This window comes from Rhagoletis pomonella, unplaced genomic scaffold (genome assembly GCF_013731165.1).
Source record: "Rhagoletis pomonella isolate Grant_MI unplaced genomic scaffold, Rhpom_1.0 Rhpom_scaffold_05198, whole genome shotgun sequence".
In the NCBI taxonomy this organism is placed as follows: Eukaryota; Metazoa; Arthropoda; class Insecta; order Diptera; family Tephritidae; genus Rhagoletis; species Rhagoletis pomonella.
Window position 1 is genome coordinate 875 of NW_023463742.1, and position 12,039 is coordinate 12,913.

Below are 12,039 nucleotides of genomic sequence, written 5' to 3' on the forward strand. Positions count from 1 at the left end.
TTATATCTTGCTGTGTTGGGTGGCGAGCAAATTACATATATTACCTGTAAGCGTAAGAGATTAATATTCGTACACATACATACACATATACAGGGCAAGTTTATATATCTGAGATAATAAATAAAACGTGTGGTACGGAATTAAAATTCCACTTAAATTCTGTGTAAAGCTTTATTGGATTGTGGTGTGGCTAGGCTTTTGCATAGTATTCGCTAAACAGCTTTCAGAATCATTTTCCTCAAAGCGTTCTTCTAATTATATCAAGCTATGGATAAGTTTATTCGTCTGGCAGACGCTGTGACAGAATTTGAGGCCGACTACAACGACACGGCCCAAACTGATCACACCAAATACACTCTTGCCATTCAACAAGAGGAGTTGAAAACGTTATGGAAGAAAGCGAAGGCAGCATATGAGGAATTAGTAAACTCTGATACGTTAGATGCTAAAGCAGTATCTGCTGTGAAACCAAAATATAAAAGCTCGTACGCTGTATATTTGCGATGCATGTCGAACATGGCAGATCTGCATGCAAAGCTCGTTAAGAGCGAAAAAGACATAGAAGGTACGTCTGTCCAAGAACACAACATTCACCTTCCTCCGTGCGATACGGAAGTGTTCAAAGGCGACTACCTCTCTTGGCCAACATTCCGAGATATGTTTACGGCCATATATATATTAAATAAGCGCCTCACTCCAGTTGAAAAGTTGTTCCATCTGAACCAAAAAACACTGGGTGAGGCCAAAGATATAGTGAGGAAGTGTCCTCTCACTAACGAAGGATTTGCCACAGCGTGGAAAAACCTAACAGATAGGTACGAGAATAAACGTATTCTCGTAAATTCCCAGTTGCAAATTCTTTTTAATTTAAAGGCAATAGAGAACGAGTGCGGCGTCTCGATTAAGAAATTACAGCGAGATATAAATAATTGCATCTCATCACTAAAAAGCCATAAAATTGATATATCGAACTGGGATGCAATATTTACTTATCTCTGCTCAACGAAATTGCCAGAAAGTACCTTGGCATTGTGGGAACAAACAATCGAAGACAAGACGGAGATATCGAAGTGGGAGGATATGGACAAATTTCTGTCCAACAGATTCCAAACACTGGAAACCGTCTCGGGTATAACGGGTACTAAACTTACAAAAATTCCCAAGCCCCATAATAGTAGGCATACTAGTGAAACTCCGCAAAAAAGACTTGGTGCCTTCCAAGCAAGTGTAGCTAAAACGACATGCAAATTCTGTAAAAGCAAGGACCACAAGTTATCAAAGTGCGAAAGATTCATCAATTTAACGACGGCCGATAGAATCGCCTTCATTAAGTCGAACCATGGTTGCTTGAACTGCTTAACCAATGGACATACTGTGTCCAGGTGTACATGCTCATTTAATTGCAGCACTTGTCACCAACGACATCACACGCTCCTTCATATTCAAGCAGTTCAGCCAAAAGCAACAAACATATGCACCAAAGGCAACAAACATATGCATCAAAAGACTCAGATAACATAGCGTCCACTTCGGCACAGGCTCAAGAATGCGCGACGCTGCAAGTGCAAAAAAGAACTCAGTGAACAATGTCACGTCTTGTTTCGCTAATACTAACAAAGGCGTATTGCTGGGAACAGCAAGAGTTCATATTTTTTATAACAATACAAATTTCTCAGCTCGAGCATTAATAGATTCAGGTTCTGAGTGCTCTTTCATAACGGAAAGACTCAAACGCAGAATCAACTTGCCTTCTAAGAGAATGCATGCACAGGTATCTGGTATCAATAACACCATTTCAGCGCAGGTAAAGGAAGCATGCCTCATTCAATTGAGATCTCCAATTGATCCTCTAATAAACATCAACACAACCGTGCTGGTGTTGCCTCAATTAACCGGAAATCTTCCGACATGCCAAATTAATGCGATGACTAGCCAAGCTTTCCCGGATCTGGAATTAGCAGACAAGAGATTTTTTATTAATGAACAAGTTGATCTAGTCTTAGGCGGCGACATTTATGCCCAAATAATGTTGAGCGGAATCCGAAAAAACGTTTTAGGTACGCTTCTGGCGCAGGAGACTGTATTCGGCTGGATACTAACCGGTCAAACTGACACGGTTACGCCAGCCAACAAATGTGTATCATTTTTTAACGAGGTCAGCCTCGATAAGCGTCTCGCGTCTTTCTGGGAAGTGGAAGACATTCCGAAAAACCAATCCTACAATAACGATGAAGTTTATTGTGAAGAACTTTATAAAAGCACAACAAAGCGAAACGGTGAAGGCAAATACATAGTGTCACTGCCATTTAAGCAGGACTTCCCAAAAGACGTCAAATTAGGACCTCTCTAAAAATCGCTTGCTCACAGTTCTTTAGGACAGAAAAGCGGTTGGCGAGAGACCCACCTCTGCAAACAGAATATAACCGAGTTTTGTCAGAATACGAGGCATTAGGTCATATGACGCGAATCGACGTGAATGTTCCTGCAGATGCATGTGACAATTACTTCTTGCCTCATCACGCTGTCAGGAAGGACGAAAGCACTACCACCAAAGTAAGGGTAGTTTTTAATGCATCGTGTCCGACATCAAATGGGGTGAGCCTTAATGAGGTGCTCTATCCTGGTCCAGTACTTCAAAATGATTTGCCAACATTAATACTTCGGTGGAGATTATTTAAGTATGTTTTTAACAGCGACATCGAAAAGATGTATCGCCAAATCTTACTAAACCCTGACCAAACAAAGTATCAGCGCATAATTTTTCGTACTAATCCATCCGAACCCATAAGACTTTATGAACTCAATACTATGACCTTCGGTGTCAATTCCGCACCTTACCTGGCGATTAGAACTCTGCTTCGGTTAGCGAACGACGTGGAAGATTCGCACCCCATTGCATCGGACATCTTAAGAAAATACATGTACGTTGATGATGTTTTAGCGGGCGGTCATACTATCGAATCTGCTATTAAAGCTAAGGACGAAATCACAACAGTATTGCAATCTGCGGGTTTTCCTTTGAGAAAATGGACTTCTAACTGCGACGAAATATTATATGGTATCCCAAAATCCTATCTGCTGAAAGAAGATTTCTTGGACTTCGAAGACACCAGCACGGTTAAGGCTCTGGGCATCAGGTGGAACGCCCATTCTGATAAATTTTACTTCACTGCCAAGCCAATTGAGAATCAGGATAGACATACAAAAAGGGCAATACTATCGGCTATTGCCAAATTATTCGATCCGTTAGGGTGGCTCGCACCGTTTGTAATTACCGCGAAAATTTTAATGCAAAATATTTGGTTAGAAGGAACCGGGTGGGACGAAATTGTATCAACCGCCACATTAGACCGTTGGGAAAGCTTTAAGGAAAGCTACAGCCACATCGAAAGGATTCGTATCCCTCGTTGGATATACTTTTCACCGACAGCCAAAGTTGAGATACACGGGTTTTGCGACGCCTCAGAAAAGGCATATGCGGCTTCGCTCTATCTTCGCGTCGAAAAGGATGACAGGGTCTTCACCAATCTGCTACTATCTAAAACTAAAGTTGCACCAGTTAAAACGATCTCGCTTCCCCGCTTAGAACTTTGTGGGGCGGTTTTACTTTCAGAAATCCTCGATTCGATTATCAATAACCTGAATTTGGGGCATGTTACGACAAAAATGTGGACGGATTCTACCATTGTCCTGGCCTGGATTCGGAAACCACCCTGCTCATGGTCAACCTTTGTTGCCCATCGAGTAACCAAAATAATAGAAAAGGTAGGGAAAGAAAATTGGTGTCATGTAGATTCAACCTCAAATCCGTCAGACTTAGCCAGTAGAGGACTTCCGGCGCAAGAATTAGTAAACAATTCGCTGTGGTGGGAGGGCCCTTCTTGGCTGCAAGAAGATCACTCCAAATGGCCCACTCAAGAAAAGGACTATAATACAGTGATAGAAGAGAAAAGGGTGCAGGTACACGCAACAACAACGTTAGATATCCACGATGATATTATTGAAAGATTTTCTGATTTCTCGAGAGCTTTGAGAGTTTTATCTTATGTAATGAGATTCTCTCAAAGAACTCACCCAAAAACCAGAGCGTCATTTCAGGCGAAATCTTGTTCAATTTCAGCTGATGAAATTAAAGCAATGATAAACCGCTTGATAACCATCTGCCAGAAGAAGCATTATTGGGAGGAGTATTCAGCATTAAAATCTCAGAAATTAATAGGTACAAAAAGTGAAGTACTACCCCTTAACCCTTTCATCGATAAAGACGGTATAATGAGGACAGGTGGCCGCCTAGGAGCATCTAGTGATCTCGCCTATAACGAGCGTCACCCAGTTATCCTGCCATATAACTGCCACCTGTCTCGTCTGATAGTCCAGTTCGTCCACAAGGTCTCGCTGCATGGCGAAAATCAGCTCATGCTGCGCCTAATCCGAACACAGTACTGGATACCGAGGGTCAAGAACATGATTAGGTCCACAATTCATAATTGCAAGGTCTGTACGATCTATCGAAAGCGTGCGCAAACACAGCTAATGGGAATTCTTCCCAGAGAAAGAACTACATTTTCACGACCGTTTACAAATTCTGGAGTCGACTTTGCGGGACCTTTTGACATAAAGAGTTATAGTGGACGAGGCTGTCGTATGTCCAAAGGATATGTCTGCCTGTTTGTGTGTTTCGCAACTAAGGCAATCCATTTGGAAGCTACCTCTGATCTAAGTACGCAATCTTTCTTAGCAGCATTTGCCAGGTTCGTTTCAAGAAGGGGATGTCCAAGAAACATCTACTCCGACAATGGTACCAACTTTGTCGGAGCCTCTAGAGCTCTGAGAGCGGAATTAAAAGCCTTTTTGATGGATGCACGCAATAGCACCTTAGCCAAATATACCCACCAAATGCTTTCGTGGCACTTCATTCCCGCCTCAGCTCCTCACATGGGCGGGCTATGGGAAGCGGGGGTTAAAAGTTTTAAAAACCACTTTACGAAAATCGCATCAAACCATAAATATACGTTTGAAGAGTTTACGACTCTTCTATGCCGAATTGAATCCTGTCTGAATTCTCGACCATTAAGCCCCACATCAAACCAGCCATCAGACTTGGAGCCACTTACTCCAGGCCACTTTTTGGTTGGTGGACACCTATTAGCTCCACCAGAAATTGATGCTAACGAAAATACGGCTACGATTGTAAATCGTTGGCAAAGATTAAAAGCTTTACATCACACGTTTTGTAGCCGATGGAAATCAGAATACCTATCTGAACTCCAGAAGCGCAACAAATGGAGGCATCCTCAAGCCAACATCAAAATAGGAGACCTCGTCATTATTAAGGAAGACAACTTACCACCAAATGAATGGAGACTCGGAAGAGTCTTAAAATTATACCCAGGTTCGGATACTCGGGTACGAGTGGTGGACATCATGACCGAACGTGGCCAGGTAACAAGGCCACTAGTAAAATTGGTCTTACTACCACCCTGCAGTGAAGCAAACGAAGAACCAACCGAGTCTTCGTAAATACATTCTCTGTATTTGCGACTTCAACGTGAAAGCAACCAGGTATTCCACTTCATAGGTACCTAGAATATTCCACGACTGAAGCCGCAAATGTTAAATTTCATCAATCAACTTCACTTGCATTAGAAATAGAACTCTTACATGTTTTAAGCGGAAGCATACCTAACACTCATTTTGCATAGAAGATTGTCTTAACAATCTCCGAATATATGCATGCTTGACGACCATACAATAAGATTCCGTCGCAGAATAACTGAGATACACAGAACCAGAGCAAGGCATTATTTGAACAAATTTTAGCCGTAAATAATTCGCAAGTAATCCATTAACGAATGAATTATTCATCAATAAATTCCTTCTGAATAAATTAGTCGTGATTTGTTTTCAATTTGAAATGTTTTAAAACAAATGTTTTTCTATAATCTCTGATAGGGAGTGAGTGAATTCGTTTTTACTTTATCACGAATATTTCCTTTATTTTCATTATTCAAACAACGAATAAAATAATTTATCCTCCATTTGAGTAATTTTCCGTTGAACAAACGGAATTACTTGTTAGTTACGCATAATGATAAATGGTGCCCAGCTATGCATATAACATGCATACGTATGTAGCTTGGACGGTTAGCAACCCAACCGATGACAGCGAGGCCATTTATAGCAACAGAGATATAAAGAACAAACTTAATAAAATTTCATCGTTTTTTTTTCTCAGTTTAATAAGAGCCATCTCAGCATGAACGGTTACCGACTCAGTAATAGCGTGTATAATGAGGCGACGGTTCTCAGCCCGAGGTCACACGGGGCGATTCGGTAATATAGAACCGACCATCGTGAGATCTGTGCAAATAATTACCAAAAAGGGGCCTTCTGCCCAACAAAGAAAGAACCTAAACATGCCGGCCCCCTTGCTCTTATTTGAAGAGTAATACAAATATATTACAACAATAACTCCAATTACAAGCGGGCTGTGTAAAGAACACCAGCCAATTTTGGCGTTAAACGCATTATACGTCTATAATTGCTTCCTAATCGATGTGAGAAACAAAAGCCCGATTTCAAAACCAATCGAGTCTGGCGAGCCCAAGAATATATTTGGGAGGGGTTTATACTTCTGAAATTTCGCTTCAGATAAAATGATCATTAAAGTACATTTATGCGAGTTTTATATACAATATGTAATAAATAAATAAACTTTTTGAAGTTTCATAAAGTGCATTTATTTACATAAAATAGGAAAAAAAACTCAAACATTTGTAACCGACTTCGCAAAAGGGGTAGGTTATCAATTTGTCGGAATAGTATACTAACGCATAACTTTGGACCACGTGAACCGATTTCAATACTTCCTTTTTTATCGGAAAGATGTTACCTCAATGGTCTTCCCGTAGTTTGAAATTACGTGTTTCATATAAAGTTCTATAAACACAAGATGCGCTCAACTTGCAAAAGTAATAAAAAAAAATAAAATAAAAAAAGAAGAGTTTTAATGTTCATTTTCCTCAATATCGGGTTTCTGGTTTTCGAATGAGATGGTGATTTTTTACGACTGCCTAAGTTTTTTTTAATATTTCGAGTACCGAGAAGTGGGCAAATTAAATCTTCGAATCCTTGTTAAGGACATATCAGTTGTAAACTCTTTTAGGCTCTGTAAGTGAGTAAGCATTGCATATTTTTAGGTTTCATTCGCAGTTAAACTTTTAAGAGCTCTCAAAAAAAAAAAAACGAAAAATTCATATAAAATGGCGCACAAGAAATGGAATCGGAATTTTCTTCTATCAAAATTTCTAAAATCAATTTGCATCCCTCAGGAAAAAATGCTCGTATACTTATTAGAGCTCTCGATTTTGTTCGCACATTTTCAAACAGCCCGGGTATATGAGCAGCGAGTACACCTTTTTTCGAGTAATTTGAGCAAAGTTTTTTTATTATATTGACATTTTTGGTATCAACTTCTTAAATTTTTCAAATTATTGATATATAATGCAAAGATTGTTACATTGGTATTTAACATGAACTAGAAAGCAGCTGCTGACAAATACAATTTACAAATTTTCTTTTGTTTATGAAATTGTTCAAAAACTCGAAAATTTTAAACAAATATTTGAGCAGTTGAACAATGATCGAGTTTCGAGCGAGTGTCGAGCTATTCGCATTGCTCGATAACCGGGTATCTAGAGCTCTAATACTTATTTCTTCAAGAAAATTTTCAAGGGGTTTGAACCCCAAAAGTGACCCCTTGTGTGCGCTAATGATCTGAGTCAAATCGCTCTATGAGTCAGTATAAACAAGGTAGGAATCTGAGGCGTAAGTACATACATAAAAAGGTTAAGGTACTCACGGTATCCGGAAGAAGTTACCAGCCACATATGATGCATGTTTCCACTACAACGAAATCCGCCGCAGGACGGTGGCTTCTTCTCAGCCTTTACGTTTCCAACAAAGCACGTTCGGATCAATAACAGTGGCTGTTAGGAAAACCGAAAGCATTAGAGGAACGTGAAAACAAAAATTAAAATAAAACAAGAATAAAGAATACCAATACTAAGCCCTTGGTATTTCCGGCAGCGCCGTTGCTGTAAGTGATGCATCCAATGCGCTAGATGTATGCGGTCGTGGTTTTAGTGGTGCAGCTTGAGCAGCAGGGCCGTTGCTGATTTGACTAGGCGCCAAATCATCGCATGATTGCTTTTTCTTTGCGCTGGTGGTGTAACAGCAAATGAGGAATCACACTCATCAAACTTGAGTAAGTTTTTCTGTTCCTTTGTGCCCAATAAAGGATTTGTATGGAATAGGTAGAGAAAGTACTTTAAGAAGCATGAAAATGCTCCAAGTCCCGATAGCGCAGCCGCCAAATATTCTACATAGTACCATTTGGAGTATGAATATGGACACTGATTAGATATGTCGAAAAGCAGTATCGCTAGCAACACTACATTCAAAGAACCCCAACGCAGACAATCTTTGGCGCGTTTTGCACGCAGATGCAAATCCAGGCCGCGTTCCACCAATCTGTTCGGCGAGCCGCAATATTTTTGTAAACACTGCATTTCTTACGTGTAACTAATACGTAAATAATTAGTAATTTAAAACAGCAGGTATATAAATAACTAGTTTTGCCAAAGAACGACCAACTATACCGAAATTTTGCGCGTTTAATCTCATTTTTTGGAAGAGTGCAAACCTCGATCTGCTGTTTTTCTTTTGAGAAGGGGTAAAACGTACTTTTTAGCCTTTGTTCGTTTGGGACCTGAAAAAGAAAAATGAATGAAAAAATTCAACAATGATCAATTAAAAATTCACAAAATATAATAACCTACAACACTTACCGGTTGGCCTCGTGGAAAATTATGAATGACATTTCCTTTCATTCGAAGGGTGTTGCCAAGTTAGGTACAGAAGTTTACGATATTAGTGTAAAATTTCTCGCCCCTAGAGTATGTGGCAAAATGCATCTTTTTAACGGCGACATCTACTGCTCACTTGCTACAAGGTTAATCCGAGGAAAATATTTGCATGAAATACATGCAAATTGAATAAAACCTCATGCATTCCTTTTAATAAACGTAATTTTTAATATACCTTTTATTTGGTTTTAGTTTTTTTTTCTCTTTCTCTTTTTTTTGGGGTGGCAGGCCAAGGTGAGAAGAACCTCACCATAATCACCCAGTGAAACCAGTACTATAGTTACGATACATGTAACGCTTTCAAGCAAGTTTTCAACTTGCCCGAACTGCATTAGCTCTGTTCATTGTTGGTGCAAGTGCTTTCAAACCAAAAATTCAATACAAAAACTTGAATTGGTTTAACCATAACCGAACATTTGTTTGTGTATATATTCATTAGTCGGTGCTGTCAATTAAAATTTCCTCACTTAATTAGGAAACAAACCAAACTGAGTTGATCACAAATTGATCCAGATTTCTATCAGCATCGAATCGATGTTGAATTTGCTTAACTTTTCTTTATCCAAATATGTAATGCAAAATAAAAGAAATCTCGATCGGCGATCACTGAAACGCAGCTAGAAACTGTATACTCGAAAAAGCAATGTTGCCACTTTTTCTCTTTAAACCATGTTCGAATCGTGGAAATTTTGGAAGATCACAGGGTTGCTCTTAGCATTTAGATTCTTAATGCAAAAATGGAGTTGCATTTAGTTGCATTTAGGTGACGAATTTTGTATGGATAAATGTACATTTAGAGTAGCATTTAGAGCTAAATGCGCTAAATGTGCTTTTACGCGTAAGCAAAAACAGCCTATTAGCAAGGTCTGATAAATGCATACGAATGTTTAACGCCCATTCTTCGCTGTGTAAGCAGGCAAAGGTAGTAGCACAACTTTCGACTTTGACAACTATAATCAGTGTGCAAACCTACCACATATTTTTATGTATTTATTTCTTTTTCACATCTACCACACTGATGATAACTGCTTTCAAAGTCACCTTTCATATAAGCTGCACCTGCGCTATCCTTCACCTTTCGAAATGCGCGACCTTGACAGACTTTGCACATCTAACATGCACATAATACAAACCCTCACACAAACACATCCAATCAACATAGAACACAACCACGAGCACTACAGACGTATCATTGAACATACATAACTATGCTCAATCGCAGAAGCATGGCCTTATCACTATGAATTGTAGTTAATACGCTTTGTTTACAATATTAATAGTCCGTGTCGACAAAATAACCATTTTCAGGTAATAATGACTCGCTATACAATGCTAAGAAAGAAAGCGGAACGCCGCACTGATCGTTATCCGATAGCGTGCCGACTTTGCGATGGTAAGCACCCGATCAGATTATGCCCGGTATATCGGGCAAAGGCCCCGGAAGAACGATTGCGAGAGTCTCTGCTCGGGCGGTTTTGCAGCAATTGCCTATCAATGACGCATCGCGTACAAAGGTGCACCAGCCGGGATCGATGCCGTCGATGCCACGATAAGCACCATACCACATTGCACATCGACGAAGAGCCCATTGACCGAAGACCTTGGAGCCAGCAGGTCGCCAGCGAGGAGGAACGAGAAAACGTTCTGTCGATTTACGCCTCGGACTCCGGAACGAATTCCCAATCGCTGCGCCCTGACATCGAAGAAGGCGAAATAGTTGAACCTGTGGCGGAAGCAAGTACTAATCTCCCGAGTTCAACGAGGGGATCGGAAACCCGGACTTTCCGACCCCCATTGAAGCATGAGACACGGGTGGGTGGCCCAGAGACAAGGATTTTCCGATCCCGGCAACGGCAGCGCCGTGGAGCGGAAACTCGGTCTTTCCGCCCACGATCCACAAGAAAAGCGTCTTACCGTCAGGACGAACGGCAACGGCAGCACCGTGGAGCGGAAACTCGGTCTTTCCGCCCACGATCCACAAGAAGAGCGTCTTACCGTCAGGACGAACGGCAATAGCGCCGTGGAGCGGAAACTCGGTCTTTCCGCCCACGATCTACAAGAAGAGCGTCTTACCGTCTGGACGAACATCGACAGCACCGTGGAGCAGAAACTCGGACTTTCCGCCCTCGGCACATAAGCAACGCGATTTCCAGATGCAACGAGCAACGGGGTAGACTGGAGACTCGGCCTCGCCAGCTGCCCATCGCCTTTAGAACTGGCCAGGCAACACTTACCGCGCAGACCTTGAGACCATTTACGGCAATGTCTCCCACAGCTGTTGTCAAGGTAGAATCGGGAGGACGCCTACATCTTGTACGCGCTTTAATCGATGTGTGCGCGCCAACGTCCGTGATATCCGCCGATTTGGTGCGGGAATTAGGACTGGAGGAGATTGGTCTCGGGAACCACCAAAGCTGCATGATCCGGCTGCGAGGGAAGTATGGGCAAACTACGAGGGTGTCAGTACACGCAACAGTAGTGGCGAATTACGTGCGGATGAGCCCTACCGCCAGCGTCGACCGCTCGATAGCCGCAACCTATACCAACATTCGTTTGGCAGACCCCAACTTTTTCGCCTCAACTCCGATTCGCTTGGTGCTGGGAGCAGATGTTTACTCGGAGATCCTCCTGCCGGGCACCCTCCCTACCTCCTTCGGCCCTCTCGTGGCACAAAACAGCATTTTCGGCTGGCTACTGTCGGGGGCTTGCCGATCCTGAATCAAAATTTACTCACCTTTTTGAACGAAAAAAAAAAATATATATATATATATATATATATATATATAAACAATTTTATCATCGATTACGAATTACCGACTGCAATATACATTTTTTTCTTGAATTTTGAATAAAAATACATTTGTGCACTGAAATGTCAAGCCATGTCCTGTTTATTTAATTTCTTATCTCCCACAGACTGAAAAATCCGAAACGAGCATCAATGGTGATAACTACGTTTCCAGCTCTACGAAAATCAACATTTATTTTTTCAATTCCTTTAATTATTCGTAGGAGTGGTGGCTGACTTGATTTACTGCTGTTGCATATAGCAAGGAGGGCCGGCATGTTTAGGCCTAAAGGCTAAACCAAATACTTAAAAGGGTGAACCACC

At 41.2% G+C, this 12,039-nt stretch overlaps 2 long non-coding RNA genes across 2 annotated transcripts; both read right to left on the reverse strand.

The window, feature by feature from the left end:
* Window positions 1-3,388: 3,388 nt before the first annotated feature.
* On the reverse strand, window positions 3,389-8,704 carry LOC118755052. The gene is made up of 2 exons (XR_004994974.1): window positions 8,661-8,704; window positions 3,389-3,538 (listed from the first exon to the last, which is right to left on the reverse strand). It is a non-coding gene; the product is annotated as an uncharacterized LOC118755052 (long non-coding RNA).
* Window positions 8,705-9,119: 415 nt separating this feature from the next.
* On the reverse strand, window positions 9,120-10,204 carry LOC118755053. Its single transcript, XR_004994975.1, has 2 exons — window positions 10,130-10,204; window positions 9,120-9,201 (listed from the first exon to the last, which is right to left on the reverse strand). It is a non-coding gene; the product is annotated as an uncharacterized LOC118755053 (long non-coding RNA).
* Window positions 10,205-12,039: the final 1,835 nt, after the last annotated feature.